The sequence below is a fragment of the Tenrec ecaudatus genome, chromosome 12, assembly GCF_050624435.1.
Source record: "Tenrec ecaudatus isolate mTenEca1 chromosome 12, mTenEca1.hap1, whole genome shotgun sequence".
In the NCBI taxonomy this organism is placed as follows: domain Eukaryota; kingdom Metazoa; phylum Chordata; class Mammalia; order Afrosoricida; family Tenrecidae; genus Tenrec; species Tenrec ecaudatus.
In genome coordinates this window covers 20,343,357-20,364,695 of record NC_134541.1, presented here as the reverse complement: position 1 = coordinate 20,364,695, position 21,339 = coordinate 20,343,357, and the positions used below count along the sequence as shown (strand labels likewise).

The window sequence follows — 21,339 nt, the reverse complement described above, 5'->3', positions numbered from 1 at the left end:
AAACCAGCTTTTTCAAAGCTGCTGTCTGGCCTGAGAGCGTTAACAAGAATTGATTGTCTATGAGGTGCGGTTTCTCCAGCGTGGCCATCAGGTGTAGGGAAGCGTGCGCTGGAGCCTGAAGCTGTTGCTGGGGGTTCAAGTTCTGGTTTGGCACAGGAGCCTGGGCCAGTTGTTAGACACTTGGGAGAGGGGGTGGGGATGGGGGGTCTGGTTGTTATGCAACCATGTATCCCTCTCTCCCACTTATGTCTGCTGGCCAGGGGTCAATAGCTACACGAGAAACAAAGCCCAAGGTCTATCAATAATTGGGCAACTGCACAGAATTACAATTCATAGCCCTCTGGGCACGGCTGAGTTGAAGAAGGCGGCTCTGGTCAGAAAGGTGAACTAGACTTTCTAAATTCTGGTCTTTTTTATTCAATCTGAGTGTGTTGTACCAAATAAACCTGTAACCGGAGAACAGAGGCCCTGGCAGAAGGGGCGGCATATGGAGCATCAACATTCAGGGGCCAGGGAAAGGGGACCCAGTTAATGCCACACCCCGACAGGTCCCATGAGCTTCTCCTCTGGACAGGCCTGAGAGTGGGCAGTGGCTGCAGTGGACTCCTTGAAAGTCTGGCTAGGAACATGAAGAGCTACAGGGAATGCATTGTATCCGTCTTCACTCTCCATTTCCCCATCTCTCCAATGAGCACACATTTGACTGGGGAGGGAGGGGGGTCTAAGAGAATCAACGAGATAGCAGCCATGCACATGGCTTATCATTGGAGCCGCCCCTCCTCCCCCAAACCACGGTGATAGAACACTTTTATTTACCAACTTGGGGGAGAAAGGCTGAGTGCAGAGGAAAAAAAAGCCAACACAGTAGCTAGCCTTTTATTGACCCATGTAGTGGGGTCAGTAGGCGATGGGCTGTAAACCGCAAGGTAAGTGGTTTGAAACCAACAGCCGCGATGGAGGAGGAAGATGAGGCTTTCTGGTCCTGTACAGTCTCGGAAACTCACAGGTGCAGTTCTACCCTGCCCTATAGGGTCGCTAGGAGTCTTTACGGACTCAATGGCAGTGAGTTTTTTTTTAATTTAAATTATGCTTTGATGCCCAAGAAGACTCATGCTTGGGAGTCCTCGCAGAGCCCCTGTAAAAACAAAACAAAAACAAAAAATAAACTTACTGCCATCAAGTCAATGCAGACGCATAGCGACCCTATACACAGGATTGAACTGCCCCTGTGCATTTTGGGGACTGGAATTGTTTACGGAAGGAGAAGGCCCCGTCTTTCTCTTGTGGCATGACAGGTGGTTTCGGATTTTGGATCTCGTGGATTCCTGCCTAACCCATAACCCATAACCACTACGGCATCTGAGCTCCACAGAGACCCTGGAGGCAGATATCAGCATTCTTCTTTTGAAAAGGAGGACACCACAGCAGGGTATTCACGCCTCTTTCCCCCCCCCCCCCCCCCCCCCGGGCCAGAGGTCTTCTAAGGAGTCAGGTGGCACTGTTGGGTACTTTCCACCATGAACTGCAAAGTAACCAATTCAAACCCACCTGCTGCTCTTCTGGAGACTGAGAGGCTATCTCAAAGATAAAGTTGTCTGCTCCCGTGAAGACAGATAGCCTCAGAAACTCTTATCTACTGGAGCTTGCTGACTCCCCGGCAGCGGATTTTGAGGAGTTTCCTGGAAAATGGGGTGTACAGGGGGAACCAAAATGAGTTGGTGCAGACAGGTTGTGCAACATGTCCAAATGTCACAGTGAGCCAGAGGTATGATCAGGATTTGAAGAGTTAAATAAGAATCCATGGTCTCCCCGCAGCCCACCCCTCCCACTGAGAGCATGATGTCAGAGCTGACCACTGCGAGGACGCATGATCGCAAAGGCTCTTTCAAGGAAGCCCTTGTGGAGCGGCCTTGCAGGGGCAATTCTTAGGGAGCTGCTCGGCGCCTCCTTCATGGATATCCCCACTCCCCTTCCCTGCCGGTCTCCATGGGTGACAGGCAGTACTGTACCTCTGCCAGTAACCTTCTCATAAATAATAAAGCCCATGTCTCCCAAGGGACTCCTGGTCTGTTCTTCAAGTTCTCAGCACCTAGCAATTGGGAAGGAATGTCCCTGGTCACATGAGTGCAATGTGAATCAGTTACCCTGGGCCCCGCGCTCTTCCTTGTACCCCTTCCACTGAGCCTCTAGCTGGGTTGAGTGAAATGCGTGCCCGTGAGTCGCTGCATGCCTCTCAGACGCAGTCCTCAGTGCGCTGGTTTTAGCAGGAAACAGATGTCCTCCCTGGGAAGGTGCATTCCTTGTGATACTTGAGATTGCAAGCCAGGGTGGCCCTTTTTAAGGGTTTTCTTAGGAAGCTGGACCCAGGCCTGGATAAGGCCCTGCTTTATAAGCCAAGTGACACTTTGGCCGGCACTTTTATAGGGGTTGTTTTATCGCGCCCTGGGCCTCTTAAACTTTAAGAGCAGGGCAGCTTATTAAAACGGCCTGGTCGGGGCCCTGCCATCAGATAACCCGATTCAGCGTGTCTAAGGAGGGCCCACAAATTGCATCTGAGTGACCTGGTTAAACCATCCCTCCCTTGGTTCTCCCTGGAATGACTGCGGCAATCCTATAACCAGCCTCTTTCTCTGTAGAGCATCCCACACTGACTGCCTGGTGGCTCCCGAATAAACGCAGGCTCTTTAGCCCGGCTGACAAGGCCCTTCAGGATCTGTCCCCAAGGTCCCTCCAGCCCCACTTGCCCTCCCTCTCCAGCAGCCACAATCCTTGCATACGCCTCCAGCCTCCTTGTGCTGCTGCCGCCTCTTCCGGGGCGTGGGGGGCTCCTCTGCTTGGGGGACTCCTCCTCCCACCACATCAGCCACCACGAACTCTACCATTCCTACGTGATTCAAGGAAGGAAGCCCCTGCCTCTCCCATAAACAGAAGCCAATGCAAAGGTATTAAAGGCCAAGAAGGCCGTGCTGAAAGGCATCCACAGCCACAAAAACAAAAAGAAGATTCGCATGTCACCCACTATCCTGCAGCCCAAGACCCTGAGGCTAAGTAGGCAGCTCAATACCCTCAGAAGAGCGCCCCCAGCTGGACCACTGTGCCATCATGAAGCTTCCTGACCACAGAGCCCGCCATGAAGATCCAAGGTAACAGCACACTGGTGTTCCTTATGGACCTCAAGACCGACAAGCATCCGATCCAACAGGCTGTTCAGAAGCCCCGTGATGGTGACGTAGCCAAGGTCAACAGCGTGATCAAGCCTGAGCAAGAAGGCATATGGTCCACTGGCTCCTAACTCTGACCCTTCCGATGTTGCCAAGCAAAAGCGGAATCATTTAAACCGAATCCAGCTGGCCATTGCTAATTATAAACGTTCCCAGTACGAAAAAAGAAAAAGGAAAAAAGATTCAGCTCAGGCACCCCCACCTCCAGGAAGTGATCCCAGGCTCGCCTCCTCTCCCTGCTCGCCCCCCTGCTTTAGGCAGCCTCCTTCAAAAACCAAAGCCCTTCCTGCTGAGTTGAGTCCTCGTCATGGCGACTTGGTGCCTTGCAGATCCCCACACCTTTCTTCTGCGCTGCCACAGTAGGCATGGAACACCACACCGGTAGTTGGGTGCAAAGTTGAGTAAGCCGCTTGCACATTTAGGGACCTGTTCTCGTTCCCCCCAAAGCCAAGCCCACTGCCACGCAGTCGACCCTGCCCCATTGTGGCCATATGCGGGGCTTTGGCACCTGTCAGTCTTTGTGGGGGCACAGAGCTGCATCTGTCTTCCGCAGCCTGGCTGCTGGCTTTGAAACACTGTCCTGTGGTTAACATATGTGCCACAGCATCCCCGGGGCTCTTGGTCCGCTTCAGTATGTATGGCTCAAATAGCCCGTGAGGGTTAGTCTTTCCTGAAGAATGATCGCTTCCTAGGGGGAAGGGCTGGTTCTATTCACTTTTCAACACCAAACCGAACCAGAACCAACCGACCAAACCCTCCGACACTGAGCTGATACCGACTCATAGTGACCCTATTGCAGAGTTATTGAAATGACAGCTCTTGATGGGAGCGGATAGCCTCCTCTTTTGCCTGCAGAGCAGCTGGTGGGTTTGAGCCACTGATCCTGTGAGTAGCAGTCCACGGCTTAACCCACAGTGCCACCAGGGCTCCTCTCTTGCCACAAGGGCTCCATCAGCGATGGTGCCAACAAACGTAACCAGGGCCGAGGCCGGGTGTTGTTTACTTGGTTTCGGCTCTGTGCGCTCCCGTAAGCTGTTGGAGGCCGTGATTACTGACACGCTGAGCACAATAGATCCAAGTAACAAGGAACTCAGCAATATTGCAATCATCAGTTTCAATTGCCGCAGTGAGAGGGGATTAGGGAATAGCAACCTGACAACCCGGCTTATTCTATGGGCTAAATTAGGAACGGGTTGGCAGGCTGGTTGGGAGATAGAATGAGTTTGCAAGGGGGTGTCTGTAGAGGGAAATTTGGGGTGTGTGCATGAGATGCTGTTAATAGATCAACTCTTAGGACTTTAGGTTTAGAAATGAACAGTGGTTCTTGCCAGAGAGACCACTCTGTAGAATTAAACCCACTTCCAAATCCCTTAGCACAGCTTTTAAATACAGTGGCTTGGAATACTCGATCAAGGCAGGAACTTGCCTGTTGCCATTGTAGCACCAGTGCCCAGCACGGTCCCTGGCCTCGGGATAGCAACTCAGTCAGTTTTGTTGACTGCTTGAAGGATTAGCTACTTTCCACACTGCCATCTGCCCAGCTTCATTCTACCTTCTAGGCCAGCCTGCCTTTATCCCTCCTGTGCACTCGCTGGTCCAGGAAAATGAGTCTAGATTGGTTTCTGTCCATCCATTCTTCTCTTTCCTTGTGCCACAACTTATTGGTCCTTTCTCTGCTCAGCTCTGGGATGAGGATCCCTGTTCTGGGCCTAGGTTCTGGGCTGAGTATGCTCATGACTTCGTGTTTAGACCTTGGCTGGCCTTGGCTGACCTTGGGCCTGGCCTCCCTTGGTGCTCCCAGTGATCACCATGATCTTGGGTTCAGTCCTGGATTTAGTTATGTGGAAGCTACCATCCTGGCTGGTTTCTTGATGAGCTCAGCCAAGTCAGCTCCAGCCCAGGTGAGAAGAGGATGTCACAATTACTAACCTCAGTGTCTCCCCCAGGTCACCTCCCAGCTCAGTCTGTCTCCATTGCCACCTTTAAGATGTCAGAGTGAGCCCAGCTTCAGTCCACTGCTTCTCCTGGGCTCAGTATAACTTTCCTCTTTCTTGATCTGAAAGTCAAAAGCCCAGTCATTTATACAAAGGTCTTGGATTTGGTTTAAAAAAGAGGCCCAGAAATAGGTTTCTAGGATGCCTTCCAAGGAAATAAGCCAGACTGACTACAGAGGAATTATAGTTACAGAGAATGCTGTGTGTGTGCAAGCAAGCGCATTCGAGTGTAAACGCATGTGTGAGACATATGTGGTATGCATAGGTGTGTACCGTGTCATGTGGTCTACATGGAATTTGTATACTTAAGGCATGTGTATGCATATGTGTGGTATGTCTGTATGGATATGGTATGTACATGCATGTGCATCATGGCCTATATGAACCATGTATGTGGGGTGTACATGCATGGAGATATAGATGTATGTGGCGTGTATATGTGCGCGTGCACAGTGTGGTGTGTGTACATGTGTACACATGTGATTGGAGTGGGCATGTGGTATACATCTATGCATATGAGACAGGTGCTTGAAACTATATACAGAAGGAATGTGCACATGGTCCACATGGTGTGTAGACATGGGTGTGGTGTGTGCGGAGAGTACTGAGGTCCAGCCAGGATGGGGATGGCTGCCATTCAGCCAGATGAAGCAGGAAATGGCCTGAAGGGCATGTGTGAGCCAAGGTCTCTGCTGGAGGATTCACATGTAGATGCAAACTTCAGGAACGCGAGACGAGTGTGGTGTGTGAGTGGTAAGGAAAGGGAGTGGGGGGGGGGCTATTGAGATGACATGGCCCAAGACAAAGCCATGGGCAAGGAGGTGCCAAAGCTCCCCTCTCAAAGCAATGCAGACTGGGCCAGAGGTCAGCCTCTGGGAAGGAAACGAGCAAGTGCCTCTGTCAGCTGTCCATAATGACAACTGTTGTCATCTTGACACAACAGGGAGGTGCTGAAGACACTGTGACACAGTGGATGTGGGCCCTGGCTCGCAGAAAAAAAATCCCCATCCTAACATGCGGGGGCTATCACTGGGGGGGGGGTAATGGGGGGAGGGAGCATCCCAGGAGGAGGGTGGCCCACAAACGCACAAAGACAGAGGCTGGCCCTCTGCTTGGAGTGGGGAGGAGCCATCCCTGGAAGGAGAAGCCTGCGTGCAACTTGTTCACAAAAGACTTCGCTAATTTTGGGCGATTATTCAAAGAAGCAAATCCAGGCCCCCTCCTAGCCCCGATGACTCCCCATTCCCCTGCCCAGCCTTCTCTACTGCACTCCAAGACCCAGCTCTCTCGGCCTCCTCCAGTCCCTGTCACCCTGACGTCCAGCCCACCCTCCTAATTCCCAAACTTCCGAGGGAGCTATGTTAGGTCATGGACGTCTCCTCTCCTCCCTGCAGACCAGTCCCTGCATTGTTGCCAGGTTAGCAAATCTGACAGATGGTGGCAACACCTGAGGATAACATATTGTCATCAGGGAAGTGTCCCCTCCCTCCCGCTTCTGTCTGTGGGTCTGGCACTCACTGCTTCTGTGGAGTCAGCAGAGGGATGGATGGCTTCTGCTGATGCTTTGCTGGAGTGACAGAGTGCCCAGCAGGCATAGCCCACAGGCTCCAAAGCAGAAGAGGAGCAGCAATAACTGGGGAAAGCAGGGGAACTGAACAGGAGAGGTGGAGTGTAAATCAGAGTCAATGAGACACTCCTGTTTCGACCTTGCCCACGGTGCTTCCTCAGGCAGCTAGCTCTTTGCTACTGTGTCCGGTTGTCTGGTCCCTGTTGCCTGGATACTCCCAAGCTGGCCAATGGTAAAAGGCTCATACCCTCCGTTCCCCACACCCCAATCCTTTCATCTAACACTCAGCCATGATGATCTCCTAAAGCACAACTCTTACCCACCACTCCCCTGCTCTCATACCTCCCGTGGCTCCCCACTGCCCATCAAGTGCCGAGAAAACCCTCAGTTGAACATCAAAGGCTTGTATGACATTTCTCCATGTTGACTACCCTTGCTGTTGGTCAGTTGTGCAAAAAGACATTTGTGAGCATGGCTTTCTAGCTTTCTCTCAATTGCTCTTCTCCCTGGATTGGTTTCCTCCTTTCCATTCTGTCCATTTGGAAATCCCATCTAACCTAAGTGCACCTCAAATGTCACCTTGGTATACTGACTTTGTAAGGGAGCCGCAAGATGTCATTTGGTCCCTAATGCCGTCATTACTCAACGCTCCTGAATTACTGTTACGCGTGGGTCTCTCTCTGCCATTAGGCTGTGAACCTGTGCAGACAGTGTCAGAATTATCTTTCTGCGTTAGGTTTGTCCGGCCACTGTGATGAGTTGAAAGTTGTTGAATTAAAGTAATTGTAAACTATCCTACCTGATAAGGCAAAAGCAACATTGTAGTTATTTGGTTCAGGGTGTGATTTTAGGGGGAGATTGTTACCTTTTAAGGAAATTATAACCTAAGTGGCCGTTTGCATTTCAGATGCTCAACCCTGCATCCCTCTGTCTAAACAATCAATCCATTCCCTCCACAGCCCCTTGATTGACGCACATGCTCCGGTGGATCACCATCCTCCGCTGCACCCAGGCCAGCACCCTTCAACGGTCCAGTCCATTGCTTCATTCTCCCTCCCCCACACTCCCCACTTTGGCCAACTCTCAAGTCTGTTCCCTTTGGTGTGACAGTCTGTCTTCTTTTACTTTTCTCCCCTTACACCAGTGATGTTATAGAATATTTGTCCCTTTGTCATTAGAGAGACTCATTTCTTTTCCATGTAGAGGATTTTGGCATCTTATGAAGATTTCTCTGTCACCATTTGATGGTAAAGTTGCCAGGTTTTGCAGTGTTAACAACCACACTCAAAAATCCCAGTGGCTTTTAACTGGTAACATTTATTTCCTTTTAATTGGGGGTATGCAGGTCAGTGAATCTTGGTCATGGCTCTGGGTGAGGGTCAAGTTGGTGGGTTGACTCAGTCGGAACCCCAGGTCTCTCCTTCTCCTTCAATCAGGGGCTACCTGGGGACTGCTCTTCTCAGGGGAAATCCTAAGGAGCGCCAGAGACTGAGCCCAACCATACAAACACTTGAGAAGCTTCTCTGTTTTCTTTCAACCCTATTGGCCAAAGCCAGTCACATGGCTCTGCCTGATGTCCCTGGATTGAAGACATGGACCTGCTGCCGCAGTGGTAGAAACTAACAGTCCTATGGTAAAGGGCTTGGAGGTACAACTTTGATGCAGGGAGCAAATGAGAATTGCTCCACCTCGAGAGAATATCTTTAGGGAATAAAATGACCCAAAGAGCAGGTCCCAGGAGACTGAATTTAAAGAGGTTGGTTCAAGGGCAACAGTACCTGGTTTGTCCTTGACCAGCTTGGACCTTCCAAACCACGCATTTGTGATTGAACTCCATAAATTCCCTGAACTTCATTTTTCTCCATCATCAAGGTGAAGATACAGGTATTTCTTGGGAGGATCGGGGGAGATGCTGTTGAGATCGGCCACAGGTGCTAAAGGCCAACATCTCGAGCATCCTTTACAGGTGCTGGATGAAATGGGAGAGCTCTGTGGAGAACTCAAGCCATGGAAGAAGCCTGTGGGAGAAGCTGCCTTTGGTAGCCAGAAAGAGGGAGAAGGCAGACGAACTGCAGCTGCGGTCCCTCTGCCCTACTCAAGCCTGCCTGCTGGGGGTGGGGGGGGGTGGGTAGATGGTTGACCAGCTACACACAGTCTATGTTACACACCCACATGCACACACCTGGGCTGTGACCCCATGTCCATAGCCACTATCCTCATCTCAGACAAGGCCTTATTGTGCGACTAGGAAGAGTCTATGCCAGGAACCAATAGCAGCACCACGCCAGGCACGGGGTGTGGGCTCAAGACATATTGTTGACACAAGCACGCAGAATCGTATGTTTGCCAAATGAACAAGGGCTTATGCACATATCTGTTTCAGACGTTTCCGTGCTCAACAGAATTTACAGGAACGCAATCTATTCGTCGCTTGCAGTCATCCGCCGGGATGTGGAAATCACTCAGATTAACTTGTTAAATCCATCAGAATGGTATTTGTTAAAATGGGATTGCATGTGTCAGCCACATAAATATTCATCCATTCACGGCCGTGTGCACGCACATACCATGGCTTCTGCTTCCTCACCAGCCTGCCAGCAGGAAACATCTCTTGACATCAAAATGAAGCTGCTGTTGTTTACCTGCCACTGTGTTCAGCCTCGTCAGAGCTAGCCTCTGACAAGAAACCTGCTACCTAACAGACAGCCCACAGCCACCACTGCCTTCCCGCTGTCCTCTGCACAACTAATGCCCGGTCTTTCTCTGCGTTCCCAGCTACACCAGGCCCTGGAATATCCAGCAAGTCCTTGTCCTTTCTCAGAAATCAACAGAAGTTGATGTGAAAATGCCGACCTTTATCAACTGCCAGCTGTCACTCTAAGACAGATAGTTTGTGATTTTGTGGATGGTATAGAAGTTTCATCTCACCAAGGCTCCCCTCTCAGCTCTGACAGTCGGGGGTGTGTCACCAGTTAGTCCCTGGATAGTCTCTGGGGTCTCCTAGAGAGGCAGGGACATGGCAGAGTAGCTGAAAGTGTGGGGTTCAGAAGCCTGGGTTTCAATCCTGCCGCCATCACTCATTGACTTGCTGTGTGACCTTATGAAAATTATTTCACTTTCCAGACCATCAGAAGCCTCATCTAATAGATTAGGATACTAGAGTTGTTGTTAGCTGCCATTGAGCCGGTGGTCATTCATGGAAACCCGTGTGTGACATAGTGAAATCCTGCTGGGTCCTGTGCCATCTTTGGGATCATTGGCATGTCTGTTTCCAGGTGGACCACGTTCTGTTGTGATCCATGGGATTTCCACTGGGTATCTTTTGGAAGTAGATCACCAAGCCTTTTTTCTTTCTTACTTATTCTTAATCTGGAAACTTCATGGACACCTGTTCACCATGGGTGACCCTGCTGGCATTTAAAAACAGGTGAGAAAACAACTGGTGAAATAAACGTTTTTAGTACCATGGCACTACACAGCTACTGCAGTGTGACATAGGGACAGATTGGGGTGAGTAATAACAGAATGAAGTCCTTGACAACTTCTATTTCCCTCCATTTATCATGATGCTGATGATCACGTTGTTTGTTGGTCCAGTTGCGGGGATGCTTGCTTTCTGTACATCGAGTTGTAAGCGTCCTGAAGATTCCGTTCTTTGATCTTCAGGAAGCACTTCAAGTCGTCTCGGCTTTCAACAAGCAGGGTTGTGTTACCTGCATAGCACAGGCTGCGAATCAATGTTTCATAGGTGATTGAATTAGTATGGTGAAAGGATTCAGCACAGCTATCCAGATGCTAAACCATGCTCTATCCCCATTCTGTTTAAACAACTGCCACTGGAACTATGTACAGGTTCCATATGAGCTCAATTAAGGGTTCTGGAATCCCAATTTTTCATAATTATCCATAATTTGTTATGATCTACACAGTCAAATGCCTTTATGTAGACAGTAAAACACAGGTGAACATCTTTCTGGTATTCTCTGCTTGCAGTCAAGTTCCACCTGACATCAGCCATGAAATCTCTCATTCCATGTCTTCTATTGAACCAGGTTTGAAGTTATGTCAATTCTCTTTCAATATGTTGCTACAAAAGTTTGCATTAGCTTTAACAAAACTCTCCTTGCATGTGATCACAATGATCTTGCTCAGTAATTTCCACACTCTATCGGGTCACTTTTCTCTGGAATGTGTATCAATATGGCTCTCTTCAACTTGGTTGACTAGGAAACTGTCTTCTAAATGTCTTGGTGTAGATGAGTAGGTGCTTCTATCCCTGCATCAGTTTGTTGAAACGTTTCAGTTGATATTCTGTCCATTCCTGGATCTTTGTTTTTCACAAATCCCTTTAGTGCAACTAGGACTTCTTTATTCAATACAACCTGTTCTGGATCATATGCTACCTCTGGGTGCATGATTCTGTGTTTACTTCCATCTTCTTTTTGTTTGTTTGTTTGATTCAGTGCAAACCTTTTATTTGGCAATGCCACAGAATACATAAGCTCTGCATCTAGAAGAAAGAGAAAATCCACATTCAGAATAAATAATTGTTGTTGTTAGGTGCCATCCAGTTTCTTCTGACCCAATGCACGACACAATGAAACACTGTCTGGTCCTTTCCATCCTCACAATTGTTCTGATGCTTGGACTCATCACTGCAACCATGGTGCCAATCAGTCTCCTGAGGGCCTTCCATTCCTTCTCTGCCCCTCACTTTACCAAGCATATTGTCCTCTCCAGGGACTGGGCTCTCCTGACAACTTGTCCCAAGTAAGTAAGGTGAAGTCTCACCATCCTTGCCTCTAAGGAGCACTTCTTCCACCACAGATGGGTTTGTCTTCAACATTCTTTACCAGCACCACAATTCAAATGCATTGATTCGTTTGTGGTCCTCCTTAGTCAATGTCCAACTTTCACATGCACACGAGGCCATTGAATATACCATGGCTTGGTTCAGGCACACCTTATCAAAAGCAAGGATGTTCAAATACTCTAAAGAGGTCTTGTTCAGATGCTCAAGAGGATTTGAATCAAAAGAGGATGTTCAAATACTCTAAAGAGGTCTTGTGCAGCAGATTTGGCTAATGCAACTCGCTTTTTGATCTGCCGCCTCCATGAGCATTGATTGTAGATCCAAGCAAGAGGAAATTCTTCAGTGTCGAATTTTCTCCATGTATCATGATGTTACCCTTTGGTCCAGTTGTGAGGATTTTGGTCTTCATTACACTGAGTTGTCATCCAGAGTGAAGGACGCAATCCTTGATTGTCATCAGCAAGTGCTTCCAGTCTCTACACTTTCAGCAAGGAAATCATATTATCTGCATATTGTGGTGTTTCAGGAGTCAAAATTGTGTCATCTGCATTAATATCTGCACATTAATAACAATTCCACCAATCTGGATGTCACACTCTTCTTCATATAATCCTGCTTCTCTGATGATTTGCTCAGCATCCAGATTGAATAAGTGTGGTGAGAGGGCACATCCCTGAGGATACAACAATTTTCTGGATTTTAAATCCGGAGTATTCACTTGTTCTGTTCACACAACTGCCTCTTGATACATGTACAAACTAAATAGTACAAGAATAAATAGTAAGTCTACCTAATTTGTATTTATTGTGTCTGACACCGTACAGGCACAATCTGCCACCCCACTAAATCATTAGAAACCCCTATCCTAAATCAGAGTTCAAGTTTGATGCTGATGGGTTTCCTGGAAGCAGCCCAGGTCACTGAAGGAAGGTTCCTGGGAGTGCTCTTGGGTTCCACCCCAGGAGAAGGGGAAGGGAGGGGGGTAAAGCAATTAAGGCTGGCAGAGGAAAGAATGGGCTGTGGTGCAGACACATTGAGGCCTCAGTTGGACCTCATGAGGAATTCTGGAGTTGGATAGGAGTCCCCAAATGGACTGAGGAGGCAGTTTATCTGAGGAAGCCCCAGTACCCATACATTGATCAGTCAGAAGTTACAGGCTGCCCCGGGAGGGGCATGCAAGCATGGAGGAGGCAGGGCTTTTCAGCAGAGGAGACTGGCAGCTGCTACCTGGTGGAACAGTAGGTTGACCAGTTGATCAACCCATTGTGCAATCAGAGCTTGGAAAATTATTTCCTTCTATCCTGAAGGGGAATATGGGTGCAGAGGAGCTATCTGCAGCTGGTATCTGAGCCCAGCAGCTCAAATGCGCAGATGATTCCACCTTCTTTTGATGTTTCTTGCATCATTCAATGTTTCTTCCTCCAGCAATTTCAGCTTGTAAAGTGGATCATGTGCTTCCCTTTTGGTTTTCCAACTCCAGGTTTTTGCATACTTCACTATCATTTACATTGTTTCCTAAAAAAATTCTTGGGATTTTCTTTTTGGATTTCCCTCCATTTCTTTCATTAACTTTAGCAACTCTTCATTCAAGAGCACGTGCCAGAGTGTCTTCTGACATCCACTTTTTTCCCCTTTCATATCTCTTTAATGACCTTTTGCTTTCTTCATATACTGTTTTTTTAAAAAAAATTAATATTATCCAACACCTAAGTCTAGTCTTCAGCCATTAGGTTGCAACCATCAGGCTTGTTGAGATGGTCTCTAACTTTAGGTGGAATAGAACAAAAGTTGTATGCTGACTCTCATGGGTTTGTTTTAACTTTAGTCAGCTTCTCCCTGAGCTTTCTCATGAGCAATTGATGATCTGTTCCACAGTTGGTCCCTAGCCTTGTCTGGGTGTTGATATGTACTTCTCCATTATCTCTGATGACAGATCCCTGTGTATAGTCACTATTTACGCTGTTGACAAAAGGTAGTTGTAATCATAGGTCATAGGTCTTGCACAATTCTACCCTGTGATCTCCAGCTTTGTTTCTATCACCAAGGACAAGACCATATTTTCCAACTACTGGTCTCGCCTCTTTCTTTCCAACTTCTCCCTTCTAATCACCAGTAATTATCAACGCATCTTGAGTGCATGTTTGATCAATTTCAGTGAAGGAGGTGGTAGAATTCCTCAATTTTTTAATCACTGGCATTAGTGGTTGTGTGTACATTTGAATAATAGTCATTGAATTATGAATATTAATTAGTCTTCCTTAAAGGCATATCGATATTATTCTATCACAGGCAGTATTGTACTTCAAGATAGATCTTGATGTGTTCTTTTTGATGATGAATGTGACACTATTCCTTTTTAATTTCTGACATATCTGATATAGTAAACTATAAAGTTGTCTAATGCAAAATGGTCAATATTAGCCCATTTCAGCTCACTCATTCCTAAGATATCGATCTTTTCGACAACTTCCAATTTTCCAAGATTCATACTTTGTATGTTCCATGCTGCGATTATTAGGTGTCATGCCCCATCTGTAAATGAAAATCCTTGAAGTTTTCCCTCCATCTGCATCAGTAAGTTTGATTCTGCTTCGAAGAGGCAGCTCTTCTCAAGTCATGCTTTAGGGGTCTTCCAACTTGCAGATTTATTCATTCTGTTCATTAAGTTAACTGCTCAGGGATCTGAGATAGAACAGTAGACAAAACAAGCAAAATATGTGCTTCTGTGCCTTACAATGCTGTTGGGAGGTAAATGCAGGCGAGGGAGAGGGAGTAAAAAGCATGATTTCCAAGTTTCCTGCCCCAAGGGATGGTGTGCTATTTGCTCCATGATGGGAGTTTGATGACCTTGGTAGAATTCTTGCCTCTAGGTATCCGTCCATCCATCCATCCATCCGTTGTGACTTTAGCGCTGCTATAATGATGAACAGGTTTCAGCAAAGCTTTCAGACTAAGCCAGACCAGGAAGAAAGACCTGGTGGTCTATTTCTAAGAACCAGCCAACGAAACCCTATCATAGTCGATTGATACACAATAGGTCATATGGATGTCATGGGCAGAGCAGTGTTTTGTTCTCTCGAGTATGGGTCACCATGGTTGGGACCATCTCAACAGATAATGACAGATAGGAGTAACTTCTTGCCTGGTCAACTCCAATCCCTCTTCTCTTCTGTGAGGCTCTGGACCCTATTCTGGGTTTCTAACACCTTAGTTCTCAAAGGTTACTCTTTATACAGAGTCTTTATTTGTTCAGCCTGGATGGCCCCAGTATGGCACAGCTTCACATGATGCTGGGGTTTAAGGAAGTCATAATCACATAGCCCCTTTCTCTTTTCCTCCAATGGAAGGCCTCATATTCTGCAGAAAGTAGCAGGAGGCAGTTCCGGGTGCAACCTGACCCTTCCAGATTCCACTGGACATGTTCAGTGCCATAATCGAACCCTGCTTTCTATAAATTTTTACCCATCTAGCCTTGTCTTGCTCCCCAGGCAATGCTGGATGCATTGAGTGGCAAAAGGTAAAATTCCAGAGGAAAGGCATAGCATGCGCAGAATCAAGGTGCACAGGCAGGGACCTTCACAGAGAGTCAGGGTAACAGCCTGTAAAGCCTTGCCTTAGGATGCCTCTTGGGTGGTAGCTAGGGCTCTCTTGAGTGTCTAACATCCGCTGGCGAGCCACCTTCACCTCCCTGCTGAGAGAATATACGCAAGAAGCCTCTCACTAAGAATTACAAATGATCCTAGTGAACATAATTTCAGCAATTACCGATGTTCAGTAATTATGCTAATACTGATTCACAAAGGGCTGTTATTTGCTCAGCATGCTCTATGTGCATTATCTCTTTACCTGACTACCCGTGTTTTCTCTCTGCATTGAGGGTTTGCTTGTCAAGTTAAGTGATGTTTGCATCTCTGAGCTTGTCAAGACACTAGGATTAAAGCTGAAGTTCTGTTTCTACCCCCACTCAAAGAATTTCTCGTGAACTTCTTGAGGAAAGGAGGAGGCTGGGGGAAAATAGTAAAGAAGGATTGGGAAAAGGAGCCTTCTTGACTGAGGGGGAAATGATGGTTCAGAGAGAGGCAAGGTGACTCACACAAGGATGGTGAAAGGTGGAAATTGGGCTTGCCTCTTTCTGGTTCCAGATACGGCCTCTGGCCGTATGATGAAGGCGGAGAGCTGGCTTGCTTTCCTCCATCTTTGACACAACAGTACTTTGCTTGGTTTGAAATGGTCAGGTACTATTATCAGTCTCTGCTTCCAGTTGAAAGAGTACTTAGAGATCAGATATGTCAGTGATTCGCAAAACCTGGTCCCAGACCAGCAGCATCCGCCTTACCTGGGCCCTGGGCAGAATGACAAATTAAAGGGCTCCACCAGAACCCAAGGTATCCGAAACCCCTGGGTAGGGCCCAGCAATCTATGTTGTTACAAGGCTTTCCCGGTGATCCTTGTATCAAACATTTAATTCTACCCTAGTTACCCTAGTTCCATAAATGTATGCACATTTACCAAGTTTTCTGATGCACATTAAATTGGATGAATTACATGATAGGTACTTGATACCAGGGCTTTGAACAGGTTCATTTCAGTTTTATCCCTTGATGAGAATTTACATTTCCACCCTCTAGACTAAAGCAGAGAATCAGAATCTACATTTTAACAAGATCCCTAGGGGATTCTTAATGCTAGACACAAACCAACTCAGGATCTTTTAAGAACCACTTGAGGATCTTGTTAAACTGTAGATTCTGAGTGAATATATCTTGGATATGTGAAATCTCTGCAGAAAGTTGAACCAGAATGGATCAGTTTAAAGTCCTGGTTGATATTCAAGGGGTGGTCCACAGAGAGAAGCATTAGCATTGACCAGGAGCTTGTTATCAAGGCAGCGTTGCTGGCTGCACACAACCCACTGATTCACAGTCAGCTTTTAGTTTACAAAACCTGCAGGTAATTCTGATGTTGGCTCAAGTTTGAGTACCACTTATTCGAATCCAAATACTTCCATATACTATTGATAAAAGAATAACTTGATGGGCGTTCCTAGTTAGTGACAGAACAGGGCTGTAATTACCATTACCAATCCCAACGGGTAATGTAACTATTCTACTCACTGCCATCGAGCCAATGCTGACCCACAGGGACCCCCTGTGGTTTTCCACGACTGTAACTGTTTACAGGAGTAGAAAGTAGTCTTTCTACCATGGAACTGCTGCTGGTGGTTTCGAACTCCCAACCATGCCGATCACAGACCAATATGCAACCACTATACCACCAGGGCTCCTTAGGTAATATTTAGTGGGCATATTCCCAGGAGCCTTGGGCTCAGTTGTTAACTATAAGGTTGGTGGTTCAAACCCAAGCCAGTTAGACCATAGGAGAAAAGTGTAGTAGTTCGTTGTTGTACAGCTTTGGGAATTCCACGGAGCAGCTTTGGGAATTCCACGGAGCAGCTTTGGGAATTCTGTGGAGGAGTTCTATAGGGTTTCCATGAGTCAGATCCATTGGACAACACTGGTTTGTGGGTATTTTCTGAGGTCATTGTCTTAGAGATGTTATCATTATTGTCCCACTATTAACAGGCTTTAAAGCTGAGCTCTGATCACTATCCATTCATCCGTCCATCCATTGTGTCTAGCACATTTGTACAGCATTGAATTATTCCAGTGTTTGTGATTATAGTAGTAAAGGTAACTGACAAAGATAGGCTTGGAACCAACTCTTAGAAGCAGAAGTGAATGTGCTTGCATGGCAATAACGTACTGACCCTGGACATGCAAGGCTCCTGGGCTTCAGTCAGCTAGTCTCATGGAGAGAAATGTTGGTTTAAATTAAGATCTTACACCAATGTATTACTGATTCTATGAGGTTCAGAAGGAGCACTTGGCTGCTAACCGAAAGGTTGTTGGCTTTGGTTCGAACTTCCTTGATTGCTCTTTGGAGAAAAACCTGGTCAAGAAGCACCATGAATCACTAGGAATTTGAATCAAGCCAATGGCACCCCCAAAAAGTATCACGAGGTCCAGAGAGATTGGGGACTCGAGCTAAGATGAGTTGGATTTGGGATGTTGAGCCTCAGTGGGTCTGAGTCAGGAGTCCCTATAAGACTCTCCTGGATTTCTCAAAATTTTTTTAGAGATAATTAGCTCATTATGTCAACAAATTATAAATACTCCATGTTTCTTCTTTCTCTGTACTTACTTTGGCAAGAGCACTTGGTATTCCTGACAGATGAAGCAATTGAAAAGGAGGCATTAATTGATTTAAACGTCTACCCGTCAATATTCTCTGACAAAACATTGTCAGTGTATCTCATGGCAGAGGTTTGGTTAATCGAGAGTGAAAAAAAAATGCAGAAGCAGGAATCAATGAGCATGGAAAGTTTAGTTGAACCCCAGGAATAAGTGTTTATGACTAGCTTGCATGTCTACTTCCACTGCCAGATCTCCATGAACCAAAAACCAAACGCGCTATCAAAGAATCGCTTCTGACGCATGGCAACCTGATAGGACAGGGTAGAACTGCACCCATGGGTTTCCAAGACTGTAAGCTTCATGGGAGTAGAAAGCCTCATCCTCTTCCCACAGAGTTGCTGATGGTTTCAAACTGCTGCCCTTGTGGGTAGTAGCCCAGCGAGTAACCCCTAGGCCACCAGGGCTCCTCCAGCTCTTCACAGCATTTTGAATATGTATTAAAAAATACGTATTATGTAATGGATTGTCATCAAACTAGTTGCTGTCTATTGATTCTGATTCATGGCAAGATCGTTGCATTTTCAATAGCTGGTCTTTTAGAATGAGATCATCAGGCTTTTCTTTTGAGGCACCTGTCGTGGGACTTGGACCTTTTCCCGTTTGAGCAAGTAGCCGAGCAGGTTGATGTTGTGCATCACCCAGACGCCATCATGTGTATCCAATGAAATGCGGTTCCTTGTGGTCCTGGGTCTAATAGTATCTCCCTGTCTCATCTTTTCTGCCTGGGCTTCCGTGTAACTGTGGCCAGCTACCTGCCTTCTGTGCTCTCTTCGTGAAAACTGGGGATAAGTATCCTATCTGTCTACAGAGCTACACGGTAGAGGGGAATCCACGGGAAAAGCTCGGCACAAGGTCTAGTAAATGATGCTGTTGGGACGATTGAAGTGCTTGGCTATTCACAAACAAGTTGGTGGTTGGAACCCACTAGCCATTAGATGGGGGAAGAGATCTAGTGATCTGTACCCATTAAGACTAACTTTAATCAAGTAGATGGAGTGTAACAACAACACCAACACCACCAACAACATAACTGCTGTTGTGGCTCTGTTGCTCCCTTTCCTTTTCCCCAAGGAGATGGAGCAGGGGTCCTCAAACTACGGCCCGTGGGCCACATGCGGCCCGCCCGGGTGTTTTTGCCCCAATTTGCTTTTTACTTCAAAATAAGATACGTGTTACTAACTCTCCAGACCTTCACTGGAGCCTAAGGGCAAAGAGCAAAGATCCACCTACTAACTGGCTGGCTGGCAAACTCAGCCCGACACCCTGGAGAGCTGCTGGCGCTCCTCGTGCCCAGTGTCTCCCCGCAGGCCCACAAGGCTGGAGGCATCTCCGCCAATCCACCGCCACTGGGCGGAAAGTTCCGCAATGCGCCTGCGCGGGACTGCCGTCGTCGGGCTGATGGGCCCCCTCCCAGGCGCCGAGAGTCAGCGACGACTTCGAGTGTTCCCTTCCTGCAAGTGACCAGCGTGGCCCCACCCCACGGGGCTCGGGGCTGGGGTCTGCGATTGGAAGGTGAACGTTGCCCCCGGACTATAGGTTCGACGCAACCACCTGCCACCACCCAGACTGGACCGTCCCACTCACTGTGTGCACCCAGACTCGTGCGCGTGCGCGTGCGCGTGCGCACACCAGCGTGCGCGTGCCCACACCAGCGTGCCTACACCAGCGTGCCTACACCAGCGTGCCTACACCAGCGTGCCTACACCAGCGTGCCTACACCAGCGTGCCTACACCAGCGTGTGCGTGCCCACACCAGCGTGCCCACACCAGCGTGCCTACACCAGTGTACGCGTGCCCACACCAGCGTGCCTACACCAGCGTGCGCGCGCCCACACCAGCGTGCCCGTGCCCACACCAGCGTGCGCAGGCGCCAAAGGGCGGCGCAGCAGCCATTGCTCACTCCGCCGCCAAGGGGAGCGGCCTGTTGCTGGAAGTCCGTGCCGTCCTCAGCCACACCCTGCGGGCCCCGAGTGACGAGGACACAGGCTTCTGCCGAGTGCTCTACTCCTGTGTCTCTGGTGTCGAGAAGTGTCCGATGACCCAAGGCCAAACGGGGCCGAGAGGGACAGACTCCTCCGCAAGGAGCAGATCTTGGCCGTTGTCAGACAGGCGGAGTCTTATGTGGCAGCTGCAGCAGCAAGCGTCCGGCTGTTCATTGGTGGACCTGTAACCTCCGTCTTCCTCAGATGAACCAACGACTCTGCACGATGCCCCACATGGGCCTTCCGCCTGGCAGCAGGGGACCCTTTCCTGGAGCCCCGGACCGTGGGGTGGCTGGGGGTGCTCTCCTTAGGCTTCGTGCTGGTCCTGGATGCCCATGAGAAACTGCTACTGGCTGAGAGCACCCTTTGATAGCTAGCACACCTCCTCTCTGACCACCTCCGCCTGCTGGCCCCTGGCACCAACCTTCGGCTACGGGCGGACCGCATTGAGACCACCCTCCCCCGCTTCCTGCCCCATGGTCAGCTGCTCTTCCTCAGTGACCAGTTCGTCCAGGGCCTGGAGAAGGAGCTCAGCACTGCCTGGCCCCTCTGACCCTCTCCCTAGAGAGGGGCTGCCTGAGAGGGTGGGAGGGAGGACGGAGGCCTGGCACATTCGGATGAAGCGTGGCCTCTGCCTCCCACTCAACCTGCACCCACCTCGGATGTGCTGCCCCACACAGGACAAATGGATGGGCCAGGGCTCCAGAATCACAGCGCATCCTGGGCCCAGAGCAGGGGCATGACTGATTCCGACCCCGTGTTGAGCCCACCCTGCTGCTCCACTCACCTCTCCCCTTTCTGACCTGCCAACCCACCCCCGACAGTGGCTGGGGCCAGGGCAGTGAGGGGGTTCTGCTCTGCACACTGCCGGCATCGCTTTCTCAAACCCATGGGCCCGCCAGTGTGCCTGGGGGTGCTGTGTCTCCCACATGGACAGGCTCTGACTTGGCACCCCCTGTGGCCTCAGCAATAAGGATGGTTGTCAGCGAGGCCAGCGAGGCCCCAGGTCCCGCCACGTTTCAGAAGCATGCCTCCGTGGGAGGCTGCTTTTGTTGTTTCTTAGGTTCTGACCCATGTCTCCAGAAAATCCTGGCTTCCCCCTCCAAATCCCCCTCTCCAGCCCCCCCCCCCCACCGTGTGCAAGGAAAGAAGGCACCGGTTGGGTGGGTGCAAGCAGCCCACCTCAGCGTCATTGGCGTTCTCATTTTGAATGAGAAACTCAGCCTGTGTGATCTCACCCTGTTTCCACGAGTCTACGTAATGCAGGTCTACCGCCAAGAGAGCAGGAGAAGGATGGGCGGTTTTCCCATACGGAGCGTCTCAGGACCTTATGTGGGGTCACAGTGAGTCCAAATGCACCCCTGGCGTTGGGTTTGGTGTTGCTTTGTGAGTGAGCACCTCTCTGGATGGGGGTCTGAGTAACTCCTTGTTGCCTTCACCTCTCAAAATAATAAGATATTTGCAGTGTACATAGGAATTTGTTCATGGTTTTTTAAAACTATAGTCCA

General features: G+C 48.7%; 1 pseudogene; it reads left to right on the top strand.

Annotated features, from left to right (window-relative positions):
- Positions 1-3,130: 3,130 nt before the first annotated feature.
- LOC142422326 (uncharacterized) lies at positions 3,131-20,384 on the top strand (annotated as a pseudogene).
- The last annotated feature ends 955 nt before the right edge of the window (positions 20,385-21,339 follow it).